The sequence below is a fragment of the Symphalangus syndactylus genome, chromosome X, assembly GCF_028878055.3.
Source record: "Symphalangus syndactylus isolate Jambi chromosome X, NHGRI_mSymSyn1-v2.1_pri, whole genome shotgun sequence".
In the NCBI taxonomy this organism is placed as follows: Eukaryota; Metazoa; Chordata; class Mammalia; order Primates; family Hylobatidae; genus Symphalangus; species Symphalangus syndactylus.
This window is the reverse complement of record NC_072447.2, coordinates 128,651,936-128,672,348: the sequence shown is the minus strand read 5'-3', so window position 1 is coordinate 128,672,348 and position 20,413 is coordinate 128,651,936.

The following is a 20,413-nucleotide window of genomic DNA, read 5'->3' as shown; positions in this document are numbered from 1 at the left end:
AATAATTGCCCACAGATACGGATACAGAGGATATGATTAAAGTCCCATACTCATGTCCCTCTGGGACTATATACCTCACCTAGTTCAGACTGCTGTAAGATATCTTTGTTTCCTCAGCATCCTGAAATGGAATGCTCTGATGAATGATGAGAAAATGTGTGTGAACATGTGTGAGAAAAGTGAATACTAGTAACGATGTTGGATCTCAGATGTTTCTGAGGGCTTTCGAGAGGATACCAAAAGCCATATGAAGAAATTTTCTATTACGGTGTCGGGGAAGGAAGGCTGCTGTTTGCCTGTTTGCTCAGTTCCTTCTCTTATACCTCTCAGTAACCATACTGTCTTCAAGCCTCCTTCATAGTTCCTGCCTCATTCACTCTCACAGGAAGGATTTTTCTCTTTTCAACTTTAAAACTAAATTCTTCACCTGTGGTTTGGATACCAGCCTCTCCCATCTCCTCAGGGAGTTTGATCCATTCATAGCGCTCCATTCTCTTCTCTGTTTCAGCCTCTTCCTCTTCACTGGCTCCTTCCCATCACAGTAAGAGCATGTTCAAGTTTCTTTCCCCGCCCAATAGTACAAGTTTCTTTTAACTTGACCTTTCTGTAGACTTTGACTCTTTCAACCAATCCTTTTTTGAAATTCAGTCCTCTCTTTTCTTCTGTGACACCAAACTCTACTGATTTTCTTCCCCTCTAGCTGCTCCTTCCTAGTTTCTTTATGCTGCTTGCTGTGCTTTCATTCACCTTTTAAATACTGGTGTCTTCCTGAGTTTTGTCCTAAGATCCCTCAGACCTCAGACACCCTCCCTTATTCCAGAGACTCTCTCTGTGTGATCTCATCTATTCTCTTGTTATAAGCTATCATCATTAATTGCTAAAGATTTCCAAAACTTTATGTCTGGTCGTGCTTTTGAGAGGTGACAGTGTGCTGGCAGTCCTCACAGCCCTCGCTTGCTCTGGGCACCTCCTCTGCCTGGGCTCCCACTTTGGCAGCACTTGAGGAGCCCTTCAGCCCACTGCTGCACTGTGGGAGCCCCTTTCTGGGCTGGCCAAGGCGGGAGCCGGCTTCCTCAGCTTGCACCGAGTGTGGAGGGAGAGGCGCAAGCGGGAACTGGGGCTGTGCGCGGCGCTCGCGGGCCAGCTGGAGTTCCGGGTGGGCATGGGCTTAGTGGGCCCCTCACTCGGAGCAGCCGGCTGGCCCTGCCAGCCCTGGGCAGTGAGGGGCTTAGCACCCAGGCCAGCGGCTGTGGAGGGTGTACTGGGTCCCCCAGCAGTGCCAGCCCACTGGCGCTGCGCTCGATTTCTCACCGGGCCTTAGCTGCCTTCCCGCAGGGCAGGGCTCGGGACCTGCAGCCCACCATGCCTGAGCCTCCCACCCCCTCCATGGGCTCCTGTGCGGCCCGAGCCATCCTGACGAGCACCGACCCCTGCTCCACAGCACCCAGTCCCATCGACCACCCAACAGCTGAGGAGTGCGAGCGCACGGCATGGGACTGGCAGGCAGCTCCACCTGCAGCCCCAGTGCAGGATCCACTGGGTGAAGCCAGCTGGGCTCCTGAGTCTGGTGGAGATGTGGAGAACCTTTATGTCTAGCTCAGGGATTGTAAATACACCAATCAGCACCCTGTGTCTAGCTTGAGGTTTGTGAATGCACCAATCGACACTCTGTATCTAGCTGCTCTGGTGGGGCCTTGGAGAACCTTTGTGCTGATACTCTGTATCTAACTGATCTGATGGGGACGTCGAGGACTTTTATGTCTAGCTCAGGGATGGTAAACGCACCAATCAGCGCCCTGTCAAAACAGACCACTGGGCTCTACCAATCAGCAGGACGTGGGTGTGGCCAGATAAGAGAATAAAAGCAGGCTGCCCAAGCCAGCAGTGGCAACTGGCTTGGGTCCCCTTCCACACTGTGGAAGCTTTGTTCTTTCGCTCTTTGCAATAAATCTTGCTACTGCTCACTCTTTGGGTCCACACTGCTTTTATGAGCTGTTAACACTCAGGGCGAAGGTCTGCAGCTTCACTCCTGAAGCCAGTGAGACCACGAGCCCACCGGGAGGAATGAACAACTCCAGACGTGCTGTCTTAAGAGCTGTAACGTTCACTGCAAAGGTCTGCAGCTTCACTCCTGAGCCAGCGAGACCACGAACCCACCAGAAGGAAGAAACTCTGAACACATCCGAACATCAGAAGGAACAAACTCCAGACACGCCGCCTTTAGAACCGTAACACTCACCGCGAGGGTCCGCGGCTTCATTCTTGAAGTCAGTGAGACCAAGAACCCACCAATTCCGGACACACTTTGACCCTCAAACTTGAGACTCACCTAGCCAAAAACCTCCTACAAACTTTCACATGGATCTTGCATAAGAGCCGTGTTCTCCACAAGTCCTAAACTCATCAATACTATTTTGGACAAATAGCTTGTCAAGTTTCTTAACATTTCTGAGGATCCACTTCCTTAAAGAGTTGTTGCAAAGATGAAATAAGAACATATATGTAAATACTATTTTCGTCATCACCCATATTACTATTAAATGAGACTTAAACTGGAATTTGAACAATGGTAGGATTTAGATGAGGACACTGAGGAGAAAAATGAACTTGAAATTGATAAAAGATGTTTCTCTATTATTTACCAATTGGCTGGTTGGCCAAGATTTGTACCAGGTCACCCTGTTTTGCCATATCCAGTTGAATTGTATTTCTCAATTCATTGGACAACTGCTTCTTGTGGTTTCATTCCATTATGATTTTAGAAGCTGGTATCTGGTCCCCCACCTACCTGCCTTCTATTTTTCAGCTATTTCCATGGATGCTCTTTGCTAGAGCTACACATCTGACACTAGCAAGGAGACACCATGTGTGTGCTGGCATTTGTGATATTTCCAGGATCTATGTTGGCTTCTGGGTACTGAAGGCATCATCTGCCTCTGATTAGAAATGAAACATAATTTCTATATTTGGAATATACAGAAATATGAAAACACAGGAGGATATAATTATGAGGATAAATGATTTTGTATATAATAATAATAATATCTTCTTAGTTTAGCAATGGAAAAATTTAATGTGACTCAGAAATATGTTTAAAAACTTAATGTATTTATCACTCTATATATATCGATAAACAGATAAGAGCTTTCCCTGAAAATAATATTTTCATACTTGGACGGTTCAACTTGCCAAGTGTTGAATAAATAGAAGGAGCAGAACTGTTTTTCTAGACATATAAAAAGGCACTCAGGTGTAAGAGAAGCAGTTATCAATATTGCCAGCTCTAATTTTCAAATTGGCACTAATCATTGTTGTGTATTAAGTGAAGGTAGAAATGATTTCCTATAAACTAACACTAAAGTTGCTCACCGATTCTTTTCTATAGTCTTTTGCATATTCATCTTATAAACAATAATAATGGTGCTAATAAAAAGTTTTTCTTCTGAGCTTTTTATACAGTAATAAATAATGAATACCTTCTTAGCACTTACAATGTGCTAGGCCCTGTGGATACTTCGTGTGCATTATCTTATGCAATTATCACTACAACCGTGTGAGTTAACTAACAGTATTACTTCCATTTTTGGAATAAGTAAATTGGGGCTTAAGAGAGTGAAATAACATTTACAAGGACCCACAGCTAGCGTTTTAATTCTAGGAAGCCAGAATTAATACCTGATTAAAATCCATGATCTTAAAATTAAACTCTACAGCCAGAATGGCACATTTCCTCATAACTCTGAGACCCAAACTAACAGAATCAACATATTATAGACATGATAATACATGTGCAAAACTTATACTGAACAAAAATGTCTTTTAATCCAAAGCCAAGAAGAACAAAACTTGCCTATAACCTATTAGGTAGCCCAAATATATCTCAAAAATGAGTCAAATGAAGAGGAGTGATTAATTTGAAACATAGAAAACAGGAATCAGAGAGTACAAATTGAAACTGGTATTACAAACCTTTCCAACATAAAAGATGTTCTAGCCAATGAATAAGAACATTCCAGTCCTCTAGCCAGATCTATACCTGTAGAGATAGACGCATTAAGCCACAGAAGTTCCATGACAAATATCTATGAAAATCACTCAAGCAAAATCCCAGTTTTTCTCATTCCATGTTGACCTATGTGCCCTGATAATTATATGTTCCAGTATAACTTATAATTATGGAGGAAACTCAGCGACCATCATCCTACGTGCTGCAGTCTTTTTGACGGTTATGTTTATTGAAAAAGAAAAACAAGATAACACTCAGATTTATACATTGATCCCTTTTGTATTAAACTGCTACAAGCTACTCTCTGAGAGACTGGTATCATTTAAGTATCTGACCAAATTGAGCATCTTACTTATGGAACTGAGGAGCACACCCTGGAATGGGGTGCCCACACTAAGGTACATCTACCCTAGGAGACAACTCTATGTCATGATTCACAAAGTCACAGGTTTACTTCCTTGACCTAGACTGATCAAGGTAATCATTATAATTTCTGAGAGAATCAAATATATGATGTTATTTGTAACAGTTCTCATTTGTTTGAAGGCCCTTCAAAATAGTTGAAATTACAAATAGAGGTATACCTGAGAGATACTGTGGGTCTGGTTCCAGACCACCAAAATAAAGTGAATATCACAATAAAGCAAATTACACCAATTTTTTGTTGCCCTGTCCATATAAAAGTTATATTTATAATATGCTGTAGTCTATTAAGTGTGCAATAGCATTGTATAAAGCAATGTATATACCCTAATAAAAAATGCTTATTGCTAAAAAAAAAATGCTAACAATCATCTGAGCCTTCACTGAGTAATACCCTTTTTGCCAGTGGATGGTATTTCCTCAGCATTGGTGATGGCTAACTGATCAGGGTGGTGGTTGCTGAAGGGTGGGATGCCTAGGGAAATTTCTTAAAATAAGACAATAATAAATTTTGCCACATGAATTGACTTTTCCGTTCATGAAAGATTTCTCTGTAGCATGCAGTGATTTTTGATAGCATTTTACCCACAGTAGAACTTCTTTCAAAATTGGAGTCAATCCTTCTAACCTTGCTGCTGCTTTATCAACTAAGTTTGTATAATATTCTAAATCCTTTGTCGTCATTTCAACAATGTTCACAGCTTCTTCACAAGGAGTAGTTTCCATGTCAAGAAGTCATTTGCTTTGCTCATGCATAAGGAACAATTTTTCATCCATTAAAGTTTTATCATGAAATTGCAACAACTCAGTCACATCTTTAGGGTCCACTTCTAATTCTAATTCTCTTCTATTTCCACCACATCTACAGTTACTTCCTTCACTGAGGTCTTGAACACCATAAATTCATTCATAACTGTTGGAATCAACTTCTTCCAAACTCCTGATAGTGTTGGTATTTTTGCCTCCTCCCATAAATAACCAATGTAGTTCTAGAATTGTGAATACTTTCTAGAAGGTTTTCAATTGACTTAGATCTGATCCATCAGAGGAATCACTATCTATGGCAGCTATAGCCTTACAATATGTATTTCTTAAATAAGATGTAAAAGTAAAAATTACTCCTTGATCCATAGACTGCAGAATGGATGTTGTGTCCGTGGGCATGAAAACAACATTCACTTCCTTGTACATCTACATCATGGTCCTTGGGTAATCTGGTGCATTGTCAAGGAGCAGTAATATTTTGAAAGGAATCTTTGTTTCCGAGAAGTAGGTCTCAACAGTGGACTTAAAATATTTGGTAAAACATGCTGTAAACAGATGTGCTTCCATTCAAGCTTTGTTGTTCCATTTATAGAGCATAGGCAGAGTAGATTTAGCAAAATTCTTAAGGGACCTAGGATTTTCAGAATGGTAAATGAGCATTGGCTTCAATTCGAAGTCACCAGCTGCATGAGCCCCTAACAAGAAAGTCGGCCTGTCCTTTGAAACTTTGAAGCCAGGCAGTAACTGTTCTTTTCTAGCTATGGAAGTCCTAGATGGCATCTTTTTCCAATATAAGATTCTGTCTACATTGAAAATCTGTTTAGTGTAGCCACTTTCATCAATGATCTTACCTACATCTTCTGGCTAACTTGCTACAGCTTCTACATCAGCACTTGCTGCTTCACCTTGCACTTTTATGTTATGGAGATGACTTCTTTCCATAAAACTCGTGAACCAACCTCTTCAAACACTAGCTTCAAACACTTCCTCTGCAGCTTCTTCACGTTTCTCAGCCTTCATGGAATTGAATAAAGTTAGGGCCTTGCTCTGGATTAGGCTGTGGCTGGGGGGAATGTCGTGGCTGGCTTGATCTTCTATCCAGGCCACCAAAACTTTCTCCAGATCAATAATGAGGCTGTTTTGCTTTCTTATCATTCATGTGCTCACTGGAGTAACACTTTTAATTTCCTTCGAGAACTTTTCATTTCTATTCTCAACTTGACTATCTGTTTGGTACAAAAGGCCAGCTTTCAGCCTATCTCAGTTTTCGACATACCTTCCTCACTAAGCTTAATCATTTCTAGCTTTTGATTTAAAGTGAGAGACGTGCAAATATTCCTTTCACTAAAACACCTAGAGACCATTGTCATTTATTAATTGGCCTCTCTATTACAGAATAGAGAGACCTCAGGAGAGGGAAAGAGAAGGAGAAATGGCCAGTAGGTGGAGCAGTCAGAATCGACACATCCTTTATCAATTATGTTTGCCTTCTTATGTGGGTGCAGTTTGTGGTGTCTTGATCATAATAGTAACATCAAAGATCACTGATCACCATAACAGATGTAATAATAATGAAAAATTTTGAACTATTGTGAAAATGACCAAGATGTGAAACAGAGACATGAAGTGAACGCATGATATTTGAAAACTAACGCTGATAGACTTGCTCGATGCAGAGTTGCCACAAATCCTGAATTCGTGAAAAAAAAAAAAAAAAAAAAAAACCCACAGTATCTGTGAAGTACAATAAAGCAAAGTACAATAAAACAAGGTATGCCTGTGGCAGCAATTGTACAAAAAAATTAAAGTTTGGTTACATGCTGTAGTACTGCTAACGTTCTACTAAAGCAATACACCTCCATTATGTTCTGCCACAAGAACTGACCTTGTATATGTAATGAGCATTACACTTAATTTTAAATCACTGTAATATAATACTATTGCTTTTGAGCCACCTATTTCAGTTATCTTTGGTAATATTTGTAGTGGCAAGCTTGCTGTGTTGTATTTCCAAGAAGAGCTTTTTTTTATTCCACCCTTTCTGTTGTTCTGTTGTTTTTCTCTCATTATTCGTTGTCAGAGAGCTAGAGATATTGGATTACCCTTCCCAGATTGTGTTTTAATTTGGCAAAAAAATTAAGATGCATATACAGTCATATGTTCCCATCCCTGCCCCTGTAGTTGTATGTCAGTAGGGCAAATTATGAGTGATATTAATCCATTTGGTATCAACACAGACTACATTACAAATGGTCCTATGAGTATATGTTATGATAAAAACATTAAAAACTCCTTTTCCGTCTATCCATTTCACAAGTTAATAATGTTCCCACAAATAACCTTTTTAAATTAACAAATATTATAGATCTGCAACTCACGAAATTATCTAAAAAATGAGTTTTTTCAATTTGTATCATGTTTTAGAAGTTAGAAATTCTTGTGCTCCTCTGTCTGCTGCTTGTAAAAGAAAGGGAGAGAACATCCTTCTATTTATCCTAAATATTATTATCTTAGTATGCCACTCAATCCTCAATTTTCTGGATTCTGGATCCTATACACATTGCTCTACCATGTTTGATTTCACTGAAGTTGCAAACTGCTTCGTAATTGTAAGATCCAAGAGAAATTATTTTCAATCTGGATCTTCTGATTGAATATGGTACTGATAATCACTCCCTCTTTTTTAAACTTCTTCACTTTTGAACTCCAGGAAATCAAACACCTCTAGTTAATATAGCATATCTCCAATCATTCTTTTTCTGTTTATTTTATGAGCTCCTGTTCTCGTATTTGCTCAATAAATATTGATGTTCCCCAGAGTCAGTGTTGTTCCTCTGATCTTCTCACTTTACACCTTTTCCCAGGTGATCGAATTGATGCTCAAGTTTTCAATTGTTACCCATATGCTGATAACTCCTACACCTATATCTCTAACCTATGTCTCTCATTCAGGCTTAAGAGTTGTACTAAACTATATGCTGAATTCCTCAAATGGCTCACAGGAACCAACCTTAATGGCACAAACTGAATTCATGTTTACATCCCATATCACATCCTATCCTGTTCCTGTAATTATGCATTGTCTGTTGCCATCATCCACTCAATTACCAAAACTAGAGATTTTAAAGTCATAGAGACTCCTCTCTCTCTTTCCCGTCCCTATATCTAATTAGTGGCAATATCCTCCTTTATATTCCTTGTTTTTTTTCCATTACTTTAACATCTATACTATCACTACCCAAAGAAACTACCAGCATTTACAACACCCTTAATGTCTTATTTTAGCACCTCACAATTCTCCCTGTTGGCCTTACTGATCTAATTTTTATCCACTCCCTCATCAAATGCTACATTCAAACAATGCTGAATTGCTTATAATCCCTCACACATGTGTTCTTGTTTCTCATGCAATTGGCTTTGTTTCTGCTGTCTCCTCTGCCTGGTTTCAAACACTCTTTACCTGGTTAACTTCTAATAATAATTTAATATTCAGTGTAGGTTTCATCTTATCTAGAAAGCATTGTTGATATCTGCACATAAGGCTATTTCCTACTATTCTATAAACTAGTCTATTCTATCTTGTTCATCTTTGTATCTCTAGCATTTAGCTAAGTACCTGTTATACAATACAATGCATGTTTATTGAATGCAGGAACATGAAAGGTAACTCCTAGTTATTGCATGCAGATTTGATGAACAACTCTAAACTCACCTTATCCTTTCTCTTTTATAATGTCTAGCCCTCAGTTTCCATCTTCTCAGATAAAATAATCCTACTTCTTTTTTTTTTTCATTTTTGAGATGGAGTCTTGCTCTGTCGCCCAGGCTGGAGTACAGTGGTTCAATCTCGGCTCACCGCAACCTCCGCTTCCCGGGTTCAAGTGATTCTCTTGCATCAGCCTCCTGGGTAACTAGGACTACAGGTGTGTGTCACCACGCCCAGCTAATTTTTTTGTATTTTTTAGTAGAGACGGAGTTTCATCGTGTTAGCTAGGATGGTCTCAATCTCCTGACCTCGTGATCCAGCCACCTCGGCCTCCCAAAGTGCTGGGATTATAGGCGTGAGCCACCGCACCCTGCCAATCCTATTCTTTATCGTCTACTCTTGAAGATCTTTCTCCTTAATTATCCTCGTTACTTGTTACTTGCTACTTACATTTAGATCTTCTCCAGTTCAAACACATCTTCTAGATATGCGGGCAAATCCGTAATTATGTATACAAAGTAGAATATTGTATTTTTTATGTTAATATACACCACGATTATGCTCATTATTTTTTGACCTTTTGACCACAGTAGCATGCTAAGTTGATATCTTTAGGACAATCAGAAACTCACTAGATATTTAATATATATAAATAATATAGTACAGCAAACAAAGATAACTAAAAACATGGTGTCTACCCTTATGGAGTTTGCATCTTGTTTCAAAGGTGAAAGAGGTGGACATAGGTAATAAACAAAAAGCACAGAGCATGCATGGCAAATGCTATAAAGAAAATAACATAAGTGGCTGTAATATATAGTACTTGGGTCCCCAGAGAGGCTAATTTAGACAGACTCACAGCTCCTCTCTATAGATGTAAGCTAGATAGACTGATAAACTAGAAACCCATTAGCCTATGAGTATAATTTAGATTATTTTCCTCAAATGCATGCTGTATCCTACTCAATCTTACTCATGATTTTCCTGCCCACTCACCTTTAAAAACCCATATTCTTTTATCAGTATGACACATCTTCCAATTCATTTGAGTCAAGGAAATGTTAAAAGTGGTCCCACAGAGTCCCTGATTGAATTAATCTTTTTGCATTACAGACAGTTAGAAATCTCACAGAGAATGTCTTTTCCTCTGTTTTACCACTTTCGACTTAACATTTCACTCCTTTAAAGACTATGGTGTTAACTCCCGACTTGGCAGATGTATTATAGACTCATTTTTCCATCTAGTTTCAGTCAGCATATATTTAGCAGACATTATACTACAGATTTATGAAAAATAAGATTAGTCTCAGCATTGAGACCTGTGAGATGCCCATTTTTGTTACTTGTCTACTCAGAGAAGTACATACCTAGCATCAGTGTGTCTTCATAGTTCCCTTTTTCTCCTGTGCTTAGGACCTCCCTCAGAAGTCATAAAACTTACTGGGTTTTTTGTGGAAAAAAAATTACCCCAAAAGATGCAACTGCTAGTGCTTGTGATGGCAATGAAAAGAAAGTGAGAAGATGCAAGAAAGTGATGGTTCTTAGCCAGCAAAATAGAACTTGTACATGGGAAACTATAGCGATTGTAGTAGTATTTGCAATATTGAGAATATCTGTCTCTAGATATGTACTTTGGGACTTTTAAGAGTCTACGGTAGTATTTCCGAGAATTGCCTAATCATGAGAATCCCCTAAAACACATGCAAAATAGACTATCAGTCTCTCTCCTTTGGAAACTATCGTTCTGGAGAGAGGCTGAGGGCAGAGAACCTGCATTTTTAACAATTGTCCCAGATGAATATAAAGACCTGACAGGTTTGGGAAACACTGGTTTATATAACTTTACTTATAGAATGCAGTACATGTGAAAATGGATTGTAAAGTTTTCACAAATAATAAGTACTCAATAAATGTTTTTTATCCCTTTCCCTTTCCTCCTCCTTTTTCTGGCCCTTTTATGAAATTGTGACATCTATGGAGGTTTATGTATCTCACTGCTAAAACTCTGCTTCCTGTGTGAAAGAGGAATCAAAATTTTACTTATTATTATGGTCTTCTCCCTCAAATTTGTGATATAATAACAAAACTTAGGCTCTTCCAAGTGCCATATTACCTATCATGTCAAACATTCCTGGTAGCTGAATTTTATTTAGGCATTTGTCTTTAGGCCATTCATCAGTGTTATTTTGCATTTATCATTTTTTCCATTTAATTGGCTTGCAAATCTCAATATTTTTCTTAGGCTTAGAGTAATGGTGATTTTATCTAATTTGTTATGCCTTGGGAAAAAAATAGATTGTTATTACTACAACAGCATTTTAATCAGGAGAATCATAGAACTAATTAGGGGCAGAAGTAAAATTAAAAGAAATGATTAATTCTCAATCCATTACGCTTTCCACCACTCTACACTGCCTCTTAGCTTGCATACATGTAAACAATTATAAATGCTTATTTTAGAAGAGTAAACAAATCGTGAGGTATTACATATTCTAGAACATCTTTGTTCTGCTGAATCTATAAACCTTTTGTGCACAAACCGAATAATGTTTGGAATAAATGTTAATGTAATTCTTCAATTTTCAAATAAAATTTGTGGCATCGTTATTCATTTCTAACTCTTTTACCCTTTAACATAGCAGAACTAGATATGTCAGGTTTAACTGTCCATTCTAAAATGCATTCATTTCTGTTGACCTGAGTTTCTCAGAAATGACATCATTAGGGAAACTTCCAGTAACACACTGATTTTTAAATGTAGTTTATAACTTAATATAACTCAACAGAAGTTTATGGACTAATCGCAAGTTATGTTTGAACTTACATTATCTCTTATATTGTTAGTTTCCCATCCATATGTTCTATATTCCCAAAGTAAATGGTCAGATCCTAGAGAGCATAAACTACACATTAAATCTCTTTGTATTTTACCCAGCACCTAGTAAATTGTCGTTTAATATATGTTACTTGGTTGATCACCTTCTCAGAGAACCACAAGGCACAACAGGGTTTCATAGGAGCACCTAATTTTTCCAGACCCCTTCCTAAAACCAAGTGAATGAGTAAACCACAGATTGAGGGAACTGGCAGCCCTCAGTCTGGATCTAGCCTCCACATAATAATAGTTAAGCCACCAGATTTTTAAAAGAAATTATCTCTCATGACAATCTTGTCACGTTAAAAAGAAAATCAATCAATCAATAAATCTCAACAGCCCTACATCCATACCTCTCTGACATTGTTAAGTTGTTATCTATCTGTGGTAATGCAACCACTACCATTCTCCTCGTGAAAATCTCTGGAGATAAAGATTTTAAATATATGACTCATTATCCTGGTGATCAAGAGAGTTTGCTTGGTAACCAGCTTAAACTTCTCCATTTTTATCATTTTCTTTCCTCTTTTCTTTTCTTTTTTTTTTTTTTGGTGGTCAGAGACTAGAAAAAAAATCTTTCATATTATAAACTTTATGTTGGAAAACTGTGACTAAGTCACCCCTTAGCCATCCATTCTCCAGAAGAAATAAACCTAGTTTATTTACCTTACCTTCACAAATTTTCTGTATCTTTATTTCTATCTCCGTGCCTTTGGTTTTACCCACTCCAAACCACACCACCAGTGATTTGAGACAAATGAAAAGAAGCATGTTAATTCCACTACCTTAACCCTAACCCTGCCTCCCCAATGACGTTAGGATAAAATTGAATTTCATTTGTATGCAAGGCCCTGACAACATAATGTCTACCAAATTTTTTCATCTAAATTCGTGCTACTTCCTGTCTTGCACTCCATGCTCCAGCAACTTTACTTGTGTTTTCCCACCATTAATATAAATACCTTTGCTCCAGAGGCCTTCCTTGCTTGGAATACCCATGCCAAGCTGTCTCCACCACTTGGCTACTCATCCTTTAAGATTCCAAGGTCTCATTGTTATTCCTAATCTCCGCTAATTTTCATAGAAAGGCGTCCACTTCCCCATAAAAAGCCATAGACTTTATGAACCTACATATATAATAAAATTGTATAAAACTTACCCATACAGGCACACACACAAAGACACATGCATGTAAGTATAAAACTGGAGAAACTTGGATGGGAATAGTAGATTGTGCAAATGTTAATGTCAGGGCTATGATATTGTACTATGGTTTTGCCAGATATTACTATTGGGATAAATGGAGTAAAGCGTACACAGGACTTCGACATATCTTACAACTGCATGTGAATCTACAATTACCTTGGTAAAAAAAATTTTTAAGTGAGATTTTTTGCAGTTAAAAAAATTATACTCCATGTTAAGAACCCCTGCACTAACAAAATCTTAATATAGTGTTTCCCGAAGTGTTCCTGAAGATGTGTTTCAAAGCCTATTAAACGTTCAGAGAAGTCAAGAAACAAAACAAAACAAAACAAAAACAAAAACAAAAAACAAATCAAACAAACAAACAAAAAACAGCCTTCTAAACTCAGGCTTTTCCAAGAGTATTTGCCCCCCAAAAATCCCCACTTATTTTTGTGGAATACTTATTAGTATTTAAGAAGGAGTTGCATTACACAGAATCTACTTTTTTTTTCTTTTTTTTTTTTTAAATTATTATACTTTAGGTTTTAGGGTACATGTGCACAATGTGCAGGTTTGTTACATATGTATCCATGTGCCATGTTGATTTCCTCCACCCATTAACTCGTCATTTAGCATTAGGTATATCTCCTAATGCTGTCCCTCCCCCCTCCCCCCACCCCACAACAGTCCCCGGAGTGTGATGTTCCCCTTCCTGTGTCCATGAGTTCTCATTGTTCAATTCCCACCTATGAGTGAGAACATGCGGTGTTTGGTTTTTTGTCCTTGCAATAGTTTACTGAGAATGATGATTTCCAGTTTCATCCCTAGAACTAGAAATACCAGAATCTACTTTAAAAGTGCTGACTTGTTCATCACAAGATCAGGTTTGCCCTTATCATAGCAGCCATGAATACCATTCAAGATAGATTTGAATTAGAATATTTCAGCAGACTGTTACCATTCTTCTTTCATCATTGTTTTTGAGCAACATGGTTTACTTTGGGGTGATACCTGTTTGGAAGGATAGGGCAACCAGGTGGAAGGACTACGTGGGTGTACTGTAACACTTTCACACTAGTTATTTTCCCTTGCCATTCAGTGAGCTGTACTGAATTGAAAATAAATCTGTCAACAGCCAAAGCAAAAGAAAAAATGAAAATATTCTTAAGAAAGGAGAAGTCAATTTGAGGAACAAAGTATAAAATAAAATATAAAAATATATTCATGAAATATGTACAGGAATTCTCTTCACAAACTTTTGCACATAAACTCACATTTGGAGAAACTGAGGTATGCTCTTATAGGTATTCTCAGTGAAAGTACTTTTAGCTTGAGTTTTGTTCAGCATATCAGGCCTTTTCAGTCTTTCTTTCCCAGCATTCTGACGGGGTATTACCTTTGAAAATATAAACTGCATTCACCTTGATGCAATACAATATGGTGAAAAGAGCAATGGGCTTGGAAACATGAAATAAGGATTCCAATCTCAATTATGCCACACAGTGTGTGACCTTAAGCAAGTCATTTTGCCTCCCTTGGTCTTCAACTTCTTCATTTATAAACTATCTGAGGTTGGTTGCCTACATTCATAATTGAAAGAAAAAAGTGCAAACATTATTACTAATATAAAAAGTAAAAGACGGAAATTTATAAAAAGAAGAAAGTAAAGAAAGTTTAGACGAGCTGGTGTCAAATGAAACTTTTAGTTATATAGAGCAGTGGTTGTCCTTAAAATACCAAAATATCCATTATGCTCAAATTGAATGTATAATTGCTAATATTTATTGAGTACCTACATTGCAAAAACTTTTTTGCATATTTTGCATATATGATTTACTGGATTTTTACTGAAACCCTATGAGGTAAATATTACTATTATCCTTGTTTTATAGATGAAAAAACTGAGACATAGAAAAGCCAAGTAATTTGACTAGTCACGCAACTAATGAGTAAAAGACCAAGAATTCAAAGCTAGACAGTCTGGCTATAGAGGATCTGAGATTAACCATTAAGGTATGAAATAAACAGAGGAAATAAATACCCTTGCAAGAAGAAAAGATGGGACAATAAAAGGGAAAAAGCAGAACACTAAAACTATCCAATTTCAGCAGTTGCATATTCCATAGGTATGGCAAGAGCTTGAGTAGTATTACAAAGATGGAACAATGTGAAGTACACAGGGAGCTATTTTGCTTTTCTAAATGTTATCCAATAAAACAAGGACACTAATACAGAATAAAGCTTTAGTGGCCTAAATCTTTATTCATTGGCCGGAAATGAAAAAAATAGATCAAAATATTGTTGCAACCATGTATGAATAAAATGTTGTCCTCTTGGTGTACTCTGTTTAAAATATATAAAATAAAGTGTGTGCTCCATAGATAAAGAATATTAGCCTTGTACACACGTAAGAAATCTTAATACTTTTCCAACTTGTCAATGACAGTTGTAGTATAATGAAGAATTTGGCTGACCTTTGTGCTCAGTTCCTGTAAGGTAGCTTCTAAATTCTTGCAATTTCCCAAGGATAAGAGTGTCTTCATTATTCATGGTGAGCCTTAGTAGTTTATGTTAATGAGGTGAACTCACTGTGGACCCTAGATAGTTTAAGCAAAGAAGACAGTACAGGATGGGAGTTGACCTTGCCAGAAAGACCAACCATGTGGTTAGACAATTGGAACTTTGAGCCATGTGACCTCTAGGGAGGGAGTAGGGTTGGAGAATGTATTATGTCACCATGTGGCCAATAATTCAATCAATCATGCCTATATAATGAAATTCCAAGAAAAAGTCTGGACACTGAAGCTCGGGTGCACTTTCCTGGTTAGCGATGCTTTGTACATATTGTTACACATGAATATGTCCTGACTTACTCGGAGAAGACACTGGAAGCTTCACAGCTAGGACCTTCTCAGACCTCCAAATTTGCTACTCTTCTTTTAGATGGTCTTAGTTAGCCTTGATTTGTATTCTTTTTGCTATAATAAAACTGTAATTATGAATATAATGCTTTTCTGAGTTCCTTGAGTCATTCTTGTGAATTATTGAACTGAGAGAATAGTAGAAAACCATGAATTTGTAGCCCATTGGTTAGAAGTGTGAGTGGCCTGGGAAACTCGGAGCTGGTGACTGATATGTGACAAAAGAGCAGTCTTGTTGATGATTATGCCCTTAACTGGTGAGGTTTTGCTTAACTCCAGATAGTTAGCATCAGAAGTCATTGCAATAGTCCAGTAGGAAGTGACTTAAGGTATGACAACAAAAATATTTAAGAGAAGTTGGTCACTGCAAATGTGCATAACGAATCAGAATTGTACAAATAGTTCCTCACCTAACATATTTTTAAATTTTTGAACAGTATAACTGATAACAATGTTGAAGTCTACAATACCAATTTTATGGTCAGTCATTAAACCAAACTCATAATCTATGTAATTATACATTTCAGTGCACAAAGCTGAATTTCTTGGCGTAAACTAAGACCTTCACTATTTCTTTTCCTTCATGAAAATCAAAGCCTTTCAACCAGGATATTTTCATCACACTAGATAAACTGATTCCATCCATCAGCCTTATGCCAGCATTAGATAGGAAATTTTCAAACAAAACTTTATTTTACTTTTGTTGAGTCTAAATCCAAACTTTAATCTCCTATCTTCGTTTTTAAACTTAACTCACAATGACATCAACATGCTTTTTTAAAAGTCTTAAGTGTGTTATATGCGCATTATAGTGTTGAGTTTTCAGTAACATTACCGTTCTACAACTATGCCCAGGGATACTGAAATCTGTTATCAAAATGAAGGAAAGCAGCATTATTTTTTGTCTGTAATGACTTTACTGTTTCCATTTTAAAGAAAATATACCCTGTTTAGTAAAATAAGGTTAGGATGACATAAAGAAGCTAGTAAATAAGGAACAAGTTGAACTCACTCCTAACATTTACAGAGTAAGTCAATTTGTTTAGTGTTTCTGAAGGAAGCTGACATTGTCCAATCTGATTTTCCAAGAAAGTGAAGGATAATTGGCCACTGATGCTTAGTTCACCTTTGCCATCCTCATGACAAAGAGCAGTTTTAAATCCAGTCCTTCAGTTATCTTTTCAACAAATGTTACTGATTACTCATTAGATACCCAGCACTGTTTGGCACTAAGGAAACAGACAATAAAACGCACTTGCTGCCCCAAGGAGCTCTTATCTAATAAGACAAACAACAAAGTAAGCAGACAATTAAAACACAATTTGATAAATTCTGTAAAATGATACCCAGAATGTTGTAATAGAGCAGAGATGAAAAAGCACTTACCTCTACTTGGAAGTGTGAGAAACATTTTCTTGGAGGAGAATGACTTCTTAAGCCACATCTTCAAGCCAGAGTTTGAAAAGAAGTTAAAACAAAGAAGGGGATTTGTAAGGTTAGAATAAAGACATGGAGGTAGGGTGACCACTCCTCCTGCTTTTCACAGAACTAAGGAGGTTCCTGGGGCGCACGACTTACGGTGCTAAAATCAGTAAAGTCCTAGAGAAACCAGGATGCATTGGTCTCTACTAAAAATATAAAAATTAGCTGGGCGTGGTGGCATGTGCCTATAATCCAGCTACTCAGGAGGCTGAGGCAGGAGAATCGCTTGACCCGGGAGGCGGAGGTTGCAGTGAACCAAGATAGTGCCACTGTACTCCAGCCTGGCAACAGTGTGAGACTCTGTCTCAAAAAAATAAAATAAAGAAATAAAGTGGGTAAGGACCAGCATTTTTAAAAAACAAAAGTGCATGTCACAAAGTAAGTTTAAGTATTCTTTCACAACATTTTTTTTCAGGTAGGCAGAGAGAGAGAGAGAGCGTGTGTGTGTGTGTGTGTGTGTGTGTGTGTGTGTGTGTGGACCTGTGTGACACATGCTTGTATAAGTCAAAATCAAATCAAGGATTTCTCAAGCACTTTGGAGAAACTACTTGTTCTTCAGAAAATAAACAGGAACCAGTTTTTTCAAGTGAGCACATCTCACATGCAAGACAGGCTTTATGGTTGTTAAAGTAAATTGAAATGGAGATGAGGCCTGAAGAATCATTGAGTAGACAAAGCAAGTTAGGCTTCATAAGTGACCTCAACCTTGCTATATTTGAAAACATAAGAAAAGCTTAACTTGAACTATTTATTTAAAATGCCTATAATAAAGAAAAACTTAAGCTTAACCAATCAGAAGCAACCAACATATTTATAATTACATAACTTGGGACTTCTCAACATGATAAACCAAATATGATAACAACTGTTTAACTGTAACCAATCAAATGTTTTCTTTGCTTTACGTCCATACCCATCCTATGACAGCTTCTCCATTGTGTTCTGTCAGTGGAGCTCCTGAACCACTTCTGGTTTGGAGCTGTCTAATTCATGAATTGTTTGCTCAAATAAACTCTTTAAAATGTTATTGTGATGCAGTTTCCCTTTTTAAAATGGGCATGAAACCTGTAGAGAAAACGGGGCCTGATCTTGGAAGGAGCCCCACACTTAACTTCATACTCTGCTTTAACAATCATGAAATTCTTAATAATTTGGCCTTTGACTTTGTGCTTTGAAAGTGAAGTCCAGTAGAACAATGGAATATGCACGTGAGCAGAGAAGATATGCCTTGTGGCAGCATACACACCACAAGTTCAGACCCAGGAGCATAGTAAGTGTTGAGCAGTTAGCTTGGCTGCCTGAGACACAGACACTGGCCTGGGACAGGTTAGGGGTCTGCAGCGACCTAAGGGAGTAATCTCAGGCCATGACCTGAGCCCAGATATGGAGCTCTGGTGGTAGCAGCAGCAGTAGAAATACCAGTGGTGGTAGGAATAGTTGCATCCTGGGAAAAAGGAGGGGTTCCGTATAAGGAAAATGCTGGGACTCAAGATGGGAGATAAGCTTGCGTGTTCTGGCATCGCATCCCTGCAGCATCTGTATAAATACTAACTCTGGGCAGGAACTGCCAGAGCTTAGTCAGTAAACTTTGCCAGTGAATTACTACCAAACAAAAATAAACACGTGGACATTGCAATAAAACATATGAACAAATTATTAGAATTCTTTAAAGTGTATAGAATTTCTAAATTTGAAAACTGTTGCAACATTACAGAATGAATATCCATGGACTTAGTAATAGCAATTAAATTTAAAGAACACGATTTTTCCTAGAGGCTTTACATTAATCAATTATTAATAAGGAAGAAAAATTTAAAATTGTTTTTCTTTGTAATTGAATATATAGCAATAGAATGCATAAACAGTCATTTTGAATTGGAAATAAATCATGAAACCACTTTCAGTTTCTTCTACCACCTTCTCAAATTAAAACACAATTTGATAAATTCTGTAAAATGATACCCAGAATGTTGTAATGAGAAAACATTAAAATTCCATCATATAAATTTACATTTACAATTAAATTTAGTCTTAAATGAAACTGATTTGAATGAAGAGTTAAATCTTTTTAGAAAAATTGTTCTGCAAGAAATATAAATTCTACATGTACTAAAACTTATATTTAGACCTAATTTATCAGAAATCATCTCAATATTATTATAGCCTATGTAATACTCTTAACAGTTGTATCAGCAGAAAGATCCTCCTAAAAACTTAAAAATTATCAAAAATTATTTGCATTCTTGTATTTGCCAAGAGCAACTGATACCACTTTCAATTATAGCAATTGAAATTTAAGGGGCTAAAAGTGTATATTTTGATGACTTTAATAAATAAATTTACAGAAAAGTGAGTCAGAAAAATCTTCTGATGGATCAAGATGTCATGTTAATAAAGTACGATTGCCTAGGCGCAATGGCTCACACCTGTAATCCCAGTACTTTGGGAGGCCAAAGCGGGCTGATTGTTTAAGCCCAGGAGCTTGAGATCAGCCTGAGCAACATGGTGAAACCCTGTCTCTAGAAAAAATAGAAAAAGTAGCCTGGCATGGTAGCACACACCTGTAGTCCCAGCTGCTTGGGGTGCTGAGGTAGGAGGATCACTTGAGCCTGGGAGGCAGAGGTTGCAGTAAGCTGAGATCAGACCGCTGCACTCTAGCCTGGGTGACAGAACAAGACACTATCTCAATAAATAAATAAATAAATAAATAAATAAATAAATAAATAAATAAAATCATTTATTATATTATATAAAATTATTACACCAAAATATTATTTTCTTCACATTAAGTTCATCTTGTTATTCATGTATCTACCCCATTAAGTTTATAAGTAATGAAATATTTTTCTAAAAAAGATTTATATTTTAATACCCTAAACTACACATTTTTCTTCTTTTTGAATAAGGAATCTCATATTTTCATTTTTCACTAGGCCTTGCAAATTATGTAGCCGACCCAGCTTGCAAGTATTACCATAGAATAAGAGAAACAGAGATGATCTTTGTTATCCTATCAATAAACTTGTATTTTAATAGATATAGCATTA